Genomic DNA, 15,204 nt, shown 5'->3' on the forward strand with positions numbered 1-15,204 from the left:
AAGAGGACTTGAATTGGTTACAAGTTAAGACGCAAGGTAAAGAGGATTAATCACAATAAAACTTTGTAAATAAAATAAAAAATTAAGATACTGTGGTAGGGGCTTCCCTGGTGGCGCAGTGGTTGAGGGTCCGCCTGCCGATGCAGGGAACATGGGTTCGTGCCCCGGTCCGGGAAGATCCCACATGCTGCGGAGCTGCTGGGCCCCGTGAGCCATGGCCGCTGGGCCTGTGCGTCCGGAGCCTGTGCTCCGCAATGGGAGAGGCCACAGCAGTGAGAAGCTTGCATACCACACACACACAAAAAAAAGATACTGTGGTAGGTAGTTGGTATGGCCACATAATAGCCTCCAAAGATGGCTGCCATCAAGTCCTTCCCTCTCTCTGTACGCGTCACTCCACCCATGAGAATATGATGTTTGTACCCCAGTTCCTTGAGTCTTGGCTGGCCTTGTGACTTGCTTTGACCAACAGTGACCAAAAGTGACATTCTGAAGTTCCACGGACCAGGAGGACTGACAGTTTCCCCTTTCTCCCTCTTGGAAGCGAGACCATGTAAGAAATCTGAATACCCTGAAATTATCATGCTGGTGAGAGGCCACCTGGAGGCACGCCAAAGTGCCAGACATGTGAGTGAAGCCTCCTTCCAGCCCAGCTACCAGCTGAGTGAATGCACCCAGCTGATGCCACACAGAGCAGAAGAATCCCCTAGCCAAGCCCTGACCAAATTCCTGACCCACAGAACTGTAAAAATAATAAATCAATGCTGTTTTAAGCCACTAAGTTTGGGAGTGATTTGTTAAATGACAATAGGCAACTGAAACAGACACTATCAAATTCATAATATCAGCAAATTATAAACAATGAGTGTCAAATTTGGGTCCATGTTTCCAGAGTTGTAAGTTTTCATCTCTGGTAAGAAGAAAACATGTAAATTTTGTATCTGAACTGTATGTACTTGAAAAAAGAACAATGAACCTAGTGGACTATAGTTTCAAACATAATTTTAGAAAATGCACATCATTCAAATGATGTTGCTTATAGATCTATTTATAGACAGACGGCATATCATTAAAGCAGAATCAGTACAGGCATTTTCTTGTTGGGGGAGACTGAGGTGACATGATCTTGATACTTTTGTTCTCTGAAGACCTAATACAAGAAATTAGATGAATACATAATTAAAATATTCATTAAACTATCTTCTCATATCTGATACTTTAAGTGAGCTTTTGATAGACACTAAATAGCTGTCAGTTTGTGATTAAATCTTCTAATAAGAACATACAGAATACTCTCTAAGATAGGTTAAGGTTAGAGTCATACACATTAATAGCCCAAAAATCTACCTTTCCCCTAGAACAGCTCCCACTGAGATCACAAATATTCTTTAATACTATAACCCATGAAAATGCCTTAGTCTATAACTTATTTAACCTTAAACAGCATCTGCATAAATAACCATTCCCTTTCAGTCACTAAGAACAGCACACACTCAAAGCCTAGGGAGTTAAGTTCCACCTCCTTGAGGGAGAGAAGTGTCTGCATAAATTACCTGGAGCTCTTCTGTATGGGATAAATAAGCGAGGGACACTTACTTATTCAATCATTTAGGGTTATAATCCAATACTGTGTTATTTATTTTGTTATTCAAACTAATCCAGCTTTGATCATTTGATGGCTCTTTCAGGTTGCCTCCTGTATCCTTTTGCCAAGCCCCATCCTTTTGGCTTTTGAGTATTTTCTTACCTTCTAGCTCTACAAAATGTTCCAGGTTCATCTTGCATATTCCCTGTGCCAGTCCTAGAATCAATTATTTTCCAAGAAGCTTACTTTTTTAAATTGGAAAATGGTATCAAATCAAGATCTTGGTGTTAGGTGTGCATAATGCTACTGGGGTGTCATTGCTTCTAGGCCCTTCTAGTAGAGCTAGGAAATATATGTCTGTATACTTGGCCATATATACATACATATCTATAATTGTTTCTGTATCCATATCTATATTAACCTAAACGTGAATTCATCCTGATTTCTCTAACTCTAATCTAGTACCATGTGATTTGTTCTAGCCTTCCCCTTGCCATGGGTGTCTGTAACCTCACTCACCAAAAGTGAGAAACCTGGCTCCCACAATGCACCGTCCATTTACTTATTTAATACCAGTATACATGTACCATGGTTTCAAATTTGTTAGCCCCACTCTCCTGAATTTTTTTAATCATTATGTAAGTTTTAGGTGTATCTCCTGAATTTTGTCCTACTTTTTTAGCCATTCCTTCTAAAAGTCTTATTAGAAGAATCCTCATTTTAGATGTGTGTGTTCTAAGATCTTTCACCTAAATCTCTTCTCTGTACCTTCTACCAGGGTGATCTTTCATATCCATGATTTTAGTTACCTTCCAAATGCTGATACTTTCCAAATCAGTATCTCCAGCCCAGATGTCTCTCCTAAACTTCAAACCCATTTATCTAACTATCTACCGGATCTCAACTTAGGTGTCCCATAGGCACCTCCAACTGAACTCATCACCCCTCCTTAGTCTTCTCCTCCACGGTTCCTCTAATAAATGGCACCATCATCAACTACCTATTGCACAAGCCAGAGATTTAGGGATCATGTCTGTCTTCTTCCTTCTACATGTTCCTAATATCCAACCACCAAAGCCTACCATGAAAGCCTAAATCTTTCTCAAGTCCTTCTACTTCTCTCCATCCCATGACCCTACCATAGCCAGCCCAACATCACCTCTAACCTAGAAATATTTATTGTTAGAACAAATGAATAAATAAGACAACTCTCTAACTGATCTTACTACCTTCAATTTTACTGGCTCTAATTCGATATTTTCCACACCATAAACTGAGTGATCTATCTAAAAAACAAACCAGATCATATCACTTTTTCATGATTAAAATCTTTTAATAGTTCCCCACTTCTCTCAAAATAAAGCCCAACTGCTTCGATATTATTTTCAAGATTTTGTGTGATACTGTCCCTAGTTACCTCTCTGGTGTCATCTGTTCCTTTCACTCACTTTGTATTCTCTGCAATCAACTAATCTGAAATCTTCTCAATTTCTTTCTCCTGTCTTATCTCAGATGTTCCTTCTTCAGAAAGCCACCTCTGCTTCTCCCCCAAATCTGGGTTAAGTGCTCCTGCTCTATTCTGACATTCTATCATGTAGTCTATCCACTGGAGCATCCACTGCACTGCATTGTAACTACCCAGTTATTTCTTGTATTGGTTGCCAGGCTGTAGGCTCCATCAGGGCAAAAAAATCACATTACCTTGTTTTTCACTGCACCCTCAGCCTAGGTCTCTGCCTAATACATAGTAGGAACACAGTAAATGCTTAAAATAAATACTTTTGAATTTCTATTTTTGTTATTTCTGTACCTTAGATGTAATGACTATATTACAGGTAATCAAAATGAAGTATCTTCTGTATGTACAAAGTTTAATATCAATCTGTTAAATCAAGTTTACTAATTATCTTATTCTACAGAGTATCTCCTTGGACATTTTTTTTTTTTTCAGAAAAAGTACAAAGCTAGTGTAATTTCTGAAACCATGTCTGTCTTAAAATCTCTCTTTTGCCTTTTTATGTAAATGACAGTGTGGTAAGGTATAAAACTGAGGATAAATCCTTTTCCCTCACAACACTGTAGATACTGTAGTAGCTACCAAACTCTAAAACAGGAATCAATACTATTTGGTGATTAAATTTTCACTAGTCCTCAGTACAATCAAAAAAGATGACAGTGTTGTTGGTGGGAATGTAAAGTGGTGCAGTCACTAGGGAAAACAGTAGGGAGGTTCCTCAAAACACTAAAAATAGAGTTGCCATATGATCCAACAATCCCACTCCTGGGCATATATCCGGACAACACTATAATTAGAAAAGATACATGCACCCCCTATGTTCATAGAAGCACTATCTACAAGCCAAGACGTGGAAACAACCTAAATGTCCATCGACAGATGAATGGATAAGTCAGATGTGGTATATACATAAAATGGAATACTACTCAGCCACAAAAAACAATGAAGTAATGCCATTATGGACAGACCTAGAGATTATCATACTAAGTGAAGTAAGTCAGACAAATACCATATGATATCACTTATATGTGAAATCTAAAATATGACACAAATGAACTTATATATGAAACAGAAACAGACTCACAGATATAGAGAACAAACTTGTGGTTGCCAAGAGGGAGGGGTTTTGGGGAGAAAAGAACTGGGAGTTCGAGATTAGCAGATGCAAACTATTATATATAGAATGGATAAACGACAAGGCCCTACTGTATAGCACAGGGAACTATATTCAATATCCTATAATAAACCATAATGGAAAAGAAAAAAAAAGATGACAGTGTTGTTCAAAACAAAAACTACTCAATTGTTTATTTTATATTTTATACCCTTGTTTAGCTTAAAAAAAAACCAAAGTTTGATAATTTGTTAATCACTCAGATTTTCTATTAGCATTTTATTAGTCTATAAATTCCATAAAAGGTCTGGAATCCTCTCATCTAGTATTTTTCATGAAATAGAAGACTAGATTCCAACCTGATTATCTTCCCTTTGAAAATAATTTGATTTTCCTCCCCAAAAGCTTGGAGAATTTTCTCCTATTCTTGAACATCAGAAATGTGACTAGTATAATCACTCATCTTGTTTGCTATTTGGTGAGTTCTATAAAAAGTACAAATCTTCAGTTTAGCAACATTTTCAGTATTTTCTTTGAGAATTTCTTGATCACATATACATCATCTCTGTTCTTTCCTACTAGAACACCCAATTTATGTATACCAGATCTCCCGGATCTATCTACCGTGCCTATTATCTCCAGCTCTATCTTTCCGTAATTCTGGTACATCATTTGAAGGAGTCTTCTAATTCACTAATGTGATTTTCCGGAGTATTCAATCTACTTTTCACTATTATGAATTATTTTAGTTCAATATTAATGATTTTGTTTTCCATAAACTTTTTCCTGTTCTCAGAATTCCCTTTGTTCACAACAATCAAATCTCAGTCTAAGAATTTGAATTTTTTACATCTCATGCAGTGCCATAACTATTTCTCAGAGAGCCATCTGCTATGAAAATTCAAATTATGTCCAGAATCAGAAACTGAGAAAGGCTCTCTCAAGAATTCTTTAGATCAGTGTTAAAACCTTTTTCCAAAAATGTCCCCCTATGTCAACCCTGGAAACCCAAAACCAGCTGAGTCCATAACCTCTTCTCCACCTGCTAAGAGTAGCCTCAGTAATAGCTTTAATCTAGTCAGTGGGTTGGCCCTCTGTGTCAGCTGAGATAAGGTTCAGTTGCTCATGAACAAATACATGTGGTTTATAGAAAAGAGAGGTTTATTTTTCTCTCACATAAGAGATCTGGAGGTAGGTCAGGATAGATTGGCAGCTGCAGCATCACCAAGGAGCCCCACTCATTCTATCTTTTCACTCTGCCGGCCTTACCCCATGGCATCTATGCTCAAAGTCATCCATAGTCAAAAGATGATCGCTGCAACTCCAGAAATTTAATCTCTGTCCTAGGCAGAAGGAGGAAGGGACAAGAGCTCCTTCTGAGGCTTCCCAGATGAGTCTATCTCCTTTAAAGAGCTTTCCTAGAAGTGCTACCCAAGTTTTCTGTTTACAGCTATTGAGAGATAATGTTTTATAGTTGGACTTAGTGATCTTCCCACAATAGTGTAGATATGTTACTAAGAATGAAAGGGAGAATAGATACTGGTTTGACAAACAGCACTCTGGACTCCACCATTTTCCTCCCTCTCCTGAACAAGTTCTTGGATTGCCAATTGTTCCTCTTAATCAGGACATTCAGAATTAAAGTCAAACAACAGTTGTTACATGTATTTTCACTAGGGTAGAATAATTAATTCTTCCTGTAGTCAGAATATAATGCTTCAATTAATGCATTTGAAGGCTTCCCAAATTTTCCCATCAGTCATATCAAACTTCTATCTAAAATGCACAGTTTTTTTTTACATCTTTATTGGAGTATAATTGCTTTACAATGGTGTGTTAGTTTCTGCTTTCTAACAAAGTGAATCAGTTATACATATACATATGTTCCCATATCTCTTCCCTCTTGCATCTCCCTCCCTCCCACCCTCCCTATCCCACCCCTCTAGGTGGTCACAAAGCACCGAGCTGATCTCCCTGTGCTATGCGGTTGCTTCCTACTAGCTATCTATTTTACATTTGGTAGTGTATATATGTCCATGCCACTCTCTCACTTTGTCACAGCTTACCCTTCGCCCTCCCCATATCCTCAAGCCCATGCTCTAATAGGTCTGTGTCTTTATTCCCGTCTTACCCCTAGGTTCTTCATGACATTTTTTTTCCCCTTAGATTCCATATGTATGTGTTAGCATATGGTATTTGTCTTTCTCTTTCTGACTTACTTCACTCTGTATGACAGACTCTAGGTCCATCCACCTCACTACAAATAACTCAATTTCGTTTCTTTTTATGGCTGAGTAATATTCCATTGTATATATGTGCCACATCTTCTTTATCCATTCATCCAATGATGGATACATAGGTTGCTTCCACCTCCTGGCTATTGTAAATAGAGCTGCAATGAACATTTTGGTACATGACTCTTTTTGAATTATGGTTTTCTCACGGTATATGCCCAGTAGTGGGATTGCTGGGTCATATGGTAGTTCTATTTGTAGTTTTTTAAGGAACCTCCATACTGTTCTCCATAGTGGCTGTACCAATTCACATTCCCACCAGCAGTGCAAGAGTGTTCCCTTTTCTCCACACCGTCTCCAGCATTTATTGTTTCTAGATTTTTGATGATGGCCATTCTGACTGGTGTGAGGTGATACCTCATTGTAGTTTTGATTTACATTTCTCTAATGACTAATGACGCTGAGCATTCTTCATGTGTTTGTTGGCAATCTGTATATCTTCTTTGGAGAAATGTCTATTTAGGTCTTCTGCCCATAAAATGCACACTTTTTTTAAAACTACACCAAAATGGGATGTCTCCATCTGGTATTTGTGCAACTGACTTTCAAAGAACTCTTAACTGAGCATCTTCAGTGTGACACTGTGGTCAACCTAAAGACACAAAAAGACACTGAAAGACTTTTTGTATCAAGTAGCTAAGGAGACAGAGCATATATATAGATGAACAAGGATGTAAGACATCATAAGAATCCTTCCAGACAAAGGAAAGAGAAAATAAGTACTATAGAAATGTAGAGTTGGGAGAAAAGTTTAAGAGTGAAATGGAATGAGGTAAAAGGTTAGAAGAGAATGAAAGAAAACACCTGACAATGTTTATAAGAAAGGGGTAAGAAACTACTAAAGAAGGGAGGCTAGAGAAGAAAACAGGACTCTCCATTAAAGCAGAACGACCTCCTCTCCAATCCTGCATCCCACCTCCATATTCCAGTTCTCACAGATCTTACTCCTCTACAAACCTATGTCTGCAAAATCTATGTCCATGGCCTCTTCCACCTTACCTTCCATTTATTCCTTAACCCACTACAGTCTGGTTTTAGCCCCACCACTCCACTGAAGCGCCTCCTGTTTGGGTCAAATCTCAATTGCCAAATCACTACTTAGCCCTTATTAACCCTTTGGTAGTCTGCCATTGTTGACCACTCCCTTACTTCTCTGGTTTCCGTGACATTACTTTTGGTGCACCTCTTACTCTTCCAGCCAGTCTTCCCTCCCTTCCTGTGCTGTCGCTACTTCTACATACCTCTTAAATGGCAGTGGTCATTGTGTCTCAAACTCTGTGTATTCTTCCTGAGCAATCTTACCCAGGAGCATGAGATCTACTACCATTATCACCTATACATGACTTCCAAATCTTGCTCAAGCCCAAAACATTTAAGTTCCAAATCCATATATCCGTTAGTCTAACAGACAACACTTCTCCACCTGATTGTCTTACCAGCACCTCAATTTCAACAGGTCCAAGGGAGAGAGTAGAATCCTCCATCACCAACCCCCAAAACTGCTTTTACTCTTGAATTTGCTACCACAGTTTCCGGCAATATTACCTCTTCACTCAACCAAACAAGAAACCTAGAAATATTCTAGATTCCTGCTTCTCTTTCATTCCCACACCCAGTAGTCGCCTTATTAATTCTATATTTTAAACATCTCTTGTTATTTGTTTCCTCAGCTCTATCCTTACTGCTGCTATCTTAGTTCAAGATCTCATTATAGGGCTTCCCTGGTGGCACAGTGGTTAAGAATCCACCTGCCAATGCAGGGGACACGGGTTCAAGCCCTGGTCTGGGAAGATCCCACATGCCTGGAAGCAACTAAGCCCATGCACCACAACTAATGAGCCTGTGCTCTAGAGTCCGCGAGCCACAACTACTGAAGCCCACGCGCCGAGAGCCCATGCTCTGCAACGAGAAGCCACCGCAATAAGAAGCCCATGCACCACAACAAAGAGTAGCCCACGCTCACTGCAACTAGAGAAAGTCCACACGCAGCCAAAAATAAATAAATTAAAAAAAAATCTCATTATATCACTGGATCACCAGAAAGAGCCAGTTCTCTCTGCTACCAATCATGCACTGTTCTTTTTTTTTTTTTTTTTTTTTTTTACTTCTTTATTTATTTATTTTTGGCTGTGTTGGGTCTTCGTTGCTGCATGCAGGCTTTCTCTAGTTACTCTTTGTTGCGGTCCCGGGCTTCTCATTGCAGTGGCTTCTCTTGTTGTGGAGTACAGGCTCTGGGTGCACAGGCTTCAGCAGTTGTCGCTTGCAGGCTCTAGAGCGCAGGCTCAGTAGTTGTGGTGCATGGGCTTAGTTGCTCCGTGGCATGTGGAATCTTCTTCCCCAACCAGGGCTCGAACCCATGTCCCCTGCCCTGGCAGGAGGATTCTTAACCACTGCACCACCAGGGAAGCCCCATGCACTGTTCTAATCCATCCTCCACCGGCACCAAAAAGATTATTACATTTCAACAACCATATTTTTCACTCCCCAGATATCTAATTGACTCTTCCTAATAAATGCCTACCCTTGTTTTATAACCACTTGTTAAGAATATAATAAATTCCCTATGTCTCTAAAATTATTGGCTACACTAATTTTAGAACTCCGTTCTAGTCACTTTTTACTTGACATTAAGCTCTTCTGTTTGTTGATTCTGTATCATGGTGTCAACTTTCCTGAAACATTTGGAGATTCTTTTTATTTGTGATTCTCTTACATTCTGCTGGCTTCTGTTGGTATACCTCATTCAGAAAGCAATACTCATTTCCTACTGCTTTCAACAGGAGTAGAGGAGGAGCAGAACATGCCACCAGGTGTGGGGCCTCAGTGCCTGGTCTTCTAAGTGTGAGTATAACCAATTACCCTGGGTGCTTCCTCATCTCACAGACCCAGGTTGCTACATGCAGTTCTCACATGGAAACAGACCTTTCGCTTGGTCCAAATTGGTGTTAGAATGTACAGAGGTTGGAGCTGCTTGACTGCTCATGCACAGTAATGCTAGCGAATCACCCTACTGATTATTCTGGGACCCGTTCTGCTTCCAGTTTCCCCTATCTCTGGATATGAGCATTACCCATAGGACCTCCTATCTATTTTCAAAAATTCTTCACACTTTCTGATTTACAGAGAATTCTCCTTCTTATTTCTATAGGTGGCTACATATATATCTTTCTATTATTTCTATTGATTTGGTGAAAGAAAGCAGAAAGGTAGTCAGTATTCGGTCTGATTTCTTGAAATTGGCCAGAATAAGTTTCGTTTTGTTTTTAATGCAAATCACATCATGAATCTGTCCCTTTCCCAGCTTAAAAAGCTTTGTTGGCTCCAGACTTCCTACAGATAGACTCTAAATGCCTTAGTATCACATTCAAAGTCCTCCATGAAATGACTGATGACTCCCTATATCTCCCCATTTCCCTATCCAATACCCCTTGTGGTCCAGCTATACCTAACTATTTATGATTGGTCATACAAAACACGCTTTTACAGAACTTCATACCTTTGCATTCATCATTCCTTTTGTCTCTAATGCTCCCTCCCCCATCTTCTTTTTAGTCTTCTAGGCATCCTTTAAAACGCATCTTCAAAAGAGATGCACATCAAGGTATTAATAGTGATGGTTTTCCTGATTTTTGCTTATCTATATTCCTAATATTTTTACATTAAGAATCTACTACTTTTACAATGACACAAATAAATGGAAAGATATCCTGTGTTCATGTACTGGAAGAATTACTATTGTTAAAATGCCCGTACTACCCAACGCAATCTACAGATTCAGTTCAATCCCTATTAAGACACCCAGGGCATTTTTCATAGACATAGAACAGATAATTCTATAATTTGTATGGAGCCACAAAAGACCACTAATAGCCAATAAAATCTTGAGAAAGAAGAACAAAGCTGGAAGTATCATGCTTCCTGATTTCAATCTACACTACAAAGCGAGAGTAATCAAAACAGTATGGTGGTGACACAAAAACAGACAAATAGATCAATGGAACACAATAGAGAACACAGAAATAGACCCATGCTTATATAGTCAATTAATCTACAACAAAGGAGAAAAGAATATACAATGGACAAAAGACAGTCTCTTCAATAAATGGTGTTAGGAAAACTTGAAGTAATGATACAAAATGAAACTTATTTACAAAATATAAACAGACTTACAGACACAGAAAACAAACTTATGGTTACCAAAGGGGAAATGAGGAGGGAGGGATAAATCAGGAACTTGGGATTAACATATACACACTACTGTATATAAGATAGATAACCAACAAGGACCTACTGCATAGCACAGGGAACTCTACTCAGCATTCTGTAATAACCTAGATGAGAAAAGAATCTGAAGAAGAATGAACATGTGTATATGTATAACTGAATCACTTTGCTGTACACTTGAAACTAATACAACATTGTAAATCAACTCTACTCCAATAAAATTTAAAAAGAAAGAATAAATACTTTATTGAGGAGAAAAAAGTGTTTTTTTCTTTTTCTAATTCTAAAACTCTGGCCAGGGGTCCCCTTCTCTGTAAACCCTTATTTGACTAGCCAAAAAAAGATTCCCTTCCTCTTTGTGCCATCACTCTGCCATATTACATCCCTTTTTTATTATACTGTATTGAATGTTCTTCTTCCCCTACTAGATTGTGACCTTCTTAAGGACAGCATCTATATCTTCTAGATCTTTCTCTTGCCAGAATCTAAAAGAAACCCTTAACATGCCTAATAAATGTTTGATGGATAAATGAATGAACAACAACAAAACTGGAGGAATTAGGAAAGGGCAGTTTCATGATCAAATGAATGGGTCTTGGAAAGTCATTTAACTTTTCCTCCAAGAAAAAGAAAGGAGAAAAGGGTACAAAGACATTTAGAGGTAGTGAGGAAGGTATAATAATTATGCAATCATTTTCAATCAGAAAAGGTTTTAAGAAAGCATCACATCCAAGCCCTCATGTTACAGATTAAAGAATTGCTTCTGAAAGAGGTAAAGTGATCTGCTCAAGCTCATAACTTCTAACAGAACATGGATTAGAACCCAAGTCTTCTAATTCCCACTACAAGGACTTTCCTGGTGGCACAGTGGTTAAGAATCCGCCTTCCCATTCTGGGGACATGGGATCAATCCCTGGTCTGGGAAGATCCCACATGCCATGGAGCAACTAAGCCTGTGCACCACAACTACTGAGCCTGCGATCTAGAGCCCGCGAGCCACAACTACTGAGCCCACGTGCCACAACTACTGAAGCCCGTACACCTAGAGCCCATGCTCCGCAACAAGAGAAGCCACTGCAATGAGAAGTCTGCGCATCACAATGAAGAGTAGCCCCCGACTGCCGCAACTAGAGAAAGCCCGCGCGCATCAACAAAGACCCAATGCAGCCAAAAATAAATAAATAAATTTATAATTCCCATTACAAAGCTCATTCAATTTTACTGGCTTATCCTATTACTGTTCACATCATGTAAGGCTTTGATTAGGGTAATACCATCTTAACAGGTCAATACTGCTTGAAAATGAAAGTTCTCCCAACATGCACTATCACGTAAATTTTAGTCTATTAACATTCAGCTAGGGTTTGCCTTTGAATAAGACTTCTCTTACAGGCAGCTACTAGTGCTCAAGCTAGGGAAGGAAAGGTGGAAAGGATTCATTCAGGCCGTAGATTTTCTTTTTTAATTGAAGTATAGCTGATTTACAGTGTTGTGTTAGTTTCTGGTGTGCAGCAAAATGATTCAGATATATTGATTTTATTAGGTGACCAAGTAACAAACACAGATACAAGACTTGCTCTTTTTGTGGCTACATTCTATAATTTTATTAGACACCATAACAAACAAAAAACATAAAAAGTCATCTCAACATTGAAAGCAAGGTAAATTTCCCAAACCTGCATATTTCTGGGCTTACAAGGAAGGAAAGGGGATTTTTGTCAGTAGTTTGTTTTGTTTTGTTTTGTTTTTGATAGTGGGTTGCTCCTTCACCCCTATTTTAGAAACAAAAAGTTACCAAAGATAGTTTTCAACTGAGCAGTCCATCACGGCCACTCTCAGTAGTCTTGCACTATAACACTCAGGAAGCTGTAAGATCATTTTTTATTATGAGGCTTGAACACTGCTGAGATGAGGGTATAAAGAAATTTGATATATAAGAAATGCCTACAGGACTTTGGCTGCATAGCAATCAACCCCTTTTAAAAGATATCCTCTATTTAAAATATTCATAAATATATTTTCTTTTCCTTACTTTTCTACCTCAAGACATTTCTCAGTCCCTCCTTTCCTTACCAGCGCTGAAGAGATTTGCAAAGGTCCTATATATCCAAGTCTAAACACATGTGGACTCTGGACTTTGCTATTTTAAAGGAAGTACTGAACAAAGTAAAAGCAAAGTACAAAGTAACTTATCTTGAGACAGAGTAACTGGAATGCCACTGCATGTTGTTATGTTTAATCTGCATATAGATGATAAACTAGTGGGAAGTAGTTATGTGAAAACAAAAGCTAGCTTAAGAATAATGGGCCTCAGGGCTTCCCTGGTGGCGCAGTGGTTAAGAATCCACCTGCCAGTGCCGGGGAAACGGGTTCAAGCCCTGGTCCAGGAAGATCCCACATGCCACGGAGCAACTAAGCCCGTGAGCAACAACTACTGAGCCTGTGCTCTAGACCCCGCAAGCCACAACTACTGAGCCCATGCACCACAACTACTGAAGCCTGCGTGCCTACAGCCAGTGCTCCGGAACAAGAGAAGCCACCACAATGAGAAGCCCGCGCACCGCAACGAAGAGTAGTCTCTGCTCGCCACAACTAAAAGAAAGCCCACGAGCAGCAACGAACACCCAACGCAGCCAAAAATTAATTAATTAATTAATTAATTAAAACAAATAAATAATGGGCCTCAGTAGGAAAAAAGAATCAACAAGCCATCAGAGAGACAAAATGGACAAAAGCCAAAAATCTGAAACACAGACCAAGGGCCATATTATTGCAAAAGTAAAGTATAAGAAACAGGTTTTCTGCTCATCAGATGTCTTTATTTCCCAAAATAAATATCCTGATCAACTAGAAATTCCACTGTGTTAGTCACAATAAAGATTCTCACTACAATTTCATACCATAAATAAATGGCAAGGTGAATGTAATTGTTAAAACAATGATCCTTCTCTAGCTCTTAATGGTGAGCACATTGATTTTTTGTATAAATCAAAGCCATATTAAATATCTTTTGTCCAAAACTTCTTCAGATAATTCTGCTGACCACTAGAAGACTTAGAAATGTGGCACCAAAGATATAAGCTATTGTTAATTCTAAAACTGGAAATCTTTGGTTGCAACTCTAATGAACTTTGTAATCTTTAGTGCGAACTATTAAATAAAATTCTATTTCTGAGTAGTAATTTCTTAGTTCATGTTAAATTACACTGAGAACTAAAAAAAATAAAAATGATAAATTTAAAACCAATTTTTAAAAATCTGTAATATGCTAAAACAAAGGATGTACATATTTTACCACTAGCTAAAATATCTAAGAGTTTGTTATATCATTATGCTAAATATGGCTGGGGTTTTTTCCAAAAAAATAGCACAGTTTTCACAGCTTAACCATCAAAAAAATTAGGTGGGTAAATTAGGAAATTAGTACTACAGAGAATATATATCTGACATTGATCTCTCAAATATCTTTGTAGAGAAAAAAAATCATAGAAAGTAAGTGGTTAAATGTACTTCCAGGCAGAAAAGAAGCTGACTATAAAACTGCCGCCCCAGAAAGTGCTGATCAAGCACTCAGTATCCACCAATGAACAGGGCTGTGGTGGCCTGCCTCAGCGCTCAGCCTCCAGCTGCCCTGTTAAACTTTTTTTTCAATGACTTGCTCCAATAATTCAAAAACTTGTTCATCATATCTGCTGATAACACAAAACTGAATAGGCTATGGAATGCAATAAATGAAAATTAAAAGTGGTAAATGATCTAAAGGGTAGAACACTAGGTTGAAAACAAACTAGATAAATTTTAGACTGATAAGCACACGAGTGCTTGCTGTATAGTATTCTTTATCAGTTACATATCTTTTAATATATTCTTTTGCATCTATTAAATATTTATTTAAAACATTTTTTTAAATTAAGAGTAAGTAAATCACTAGAATGAAGCATATTAAAGTGCCTTCCCTAGATTATTTCATGTAGTCCTCATAACAATCCTACTGAGGTATTAATATTGTCACTATATATTTTTCTGGAATTTATTTTTTTAACACAGCAGGTTCTTATAAGTTATCTATTTTATACATATTAGTGTATATATGTAAATCCCAATCTCCCAATTCATCCCACCACCCGCCCCCACTTCCCCCCTTGGTGCCCATATGTTTGTTCGCTACATCTGTGTCATTATTTCTGCCTTGCAAATTGGTTCATCTGTACCATTTTTCTAGATTCCACATATATGCATTAATATACAACATTTGTTTTTCTATTTCTGACTTACTTCACTCTGTATGACAGTCTCTGATCCATCCACGTTTCTACAAAGGATCAAATTTCGTTCCTTTTTATGGCTGACTAATATTCCATTGTATATATGTACCACATCTTCTGTACCCATTCGTCTGTTGACGTGCTTCCATGATCTGGCTATTGTAAACAGTGCTGCAATGAACACTGTTGTCATAACTCTTTTTGAA

The 15,204-nt window shown here is 38.3% G+C and overlaps 1 protein-coding gene across 7 annotated transcripts in view; it reads right to left on the bottom strand.

Annotated features, from left to right (window-relative positions):
* NCOA1 (nuclear receptor coactivator 1) overlaps window positions 1-15,204 on the bottom strand; it is a 261,841-nt gene that overhangs the window by 209,533 nt on the left and 37,104 nt on the right. The window lies entirely within an intron of this gene.

This window comes from Globicephala melas, chromosome 12, assembly GCF_963455315.2.
Source record: "Globicephala melas chromosome 12, mGloMel1.2, whole genome shotgun sequence".
Classification (NCBI taxonomy): domain Eukaryota; kingdom Metazoa; phylum Chordata; class Mammalia; order Artiodactyla; family Delphinidae; genus Globicephala; species Globicephala melas.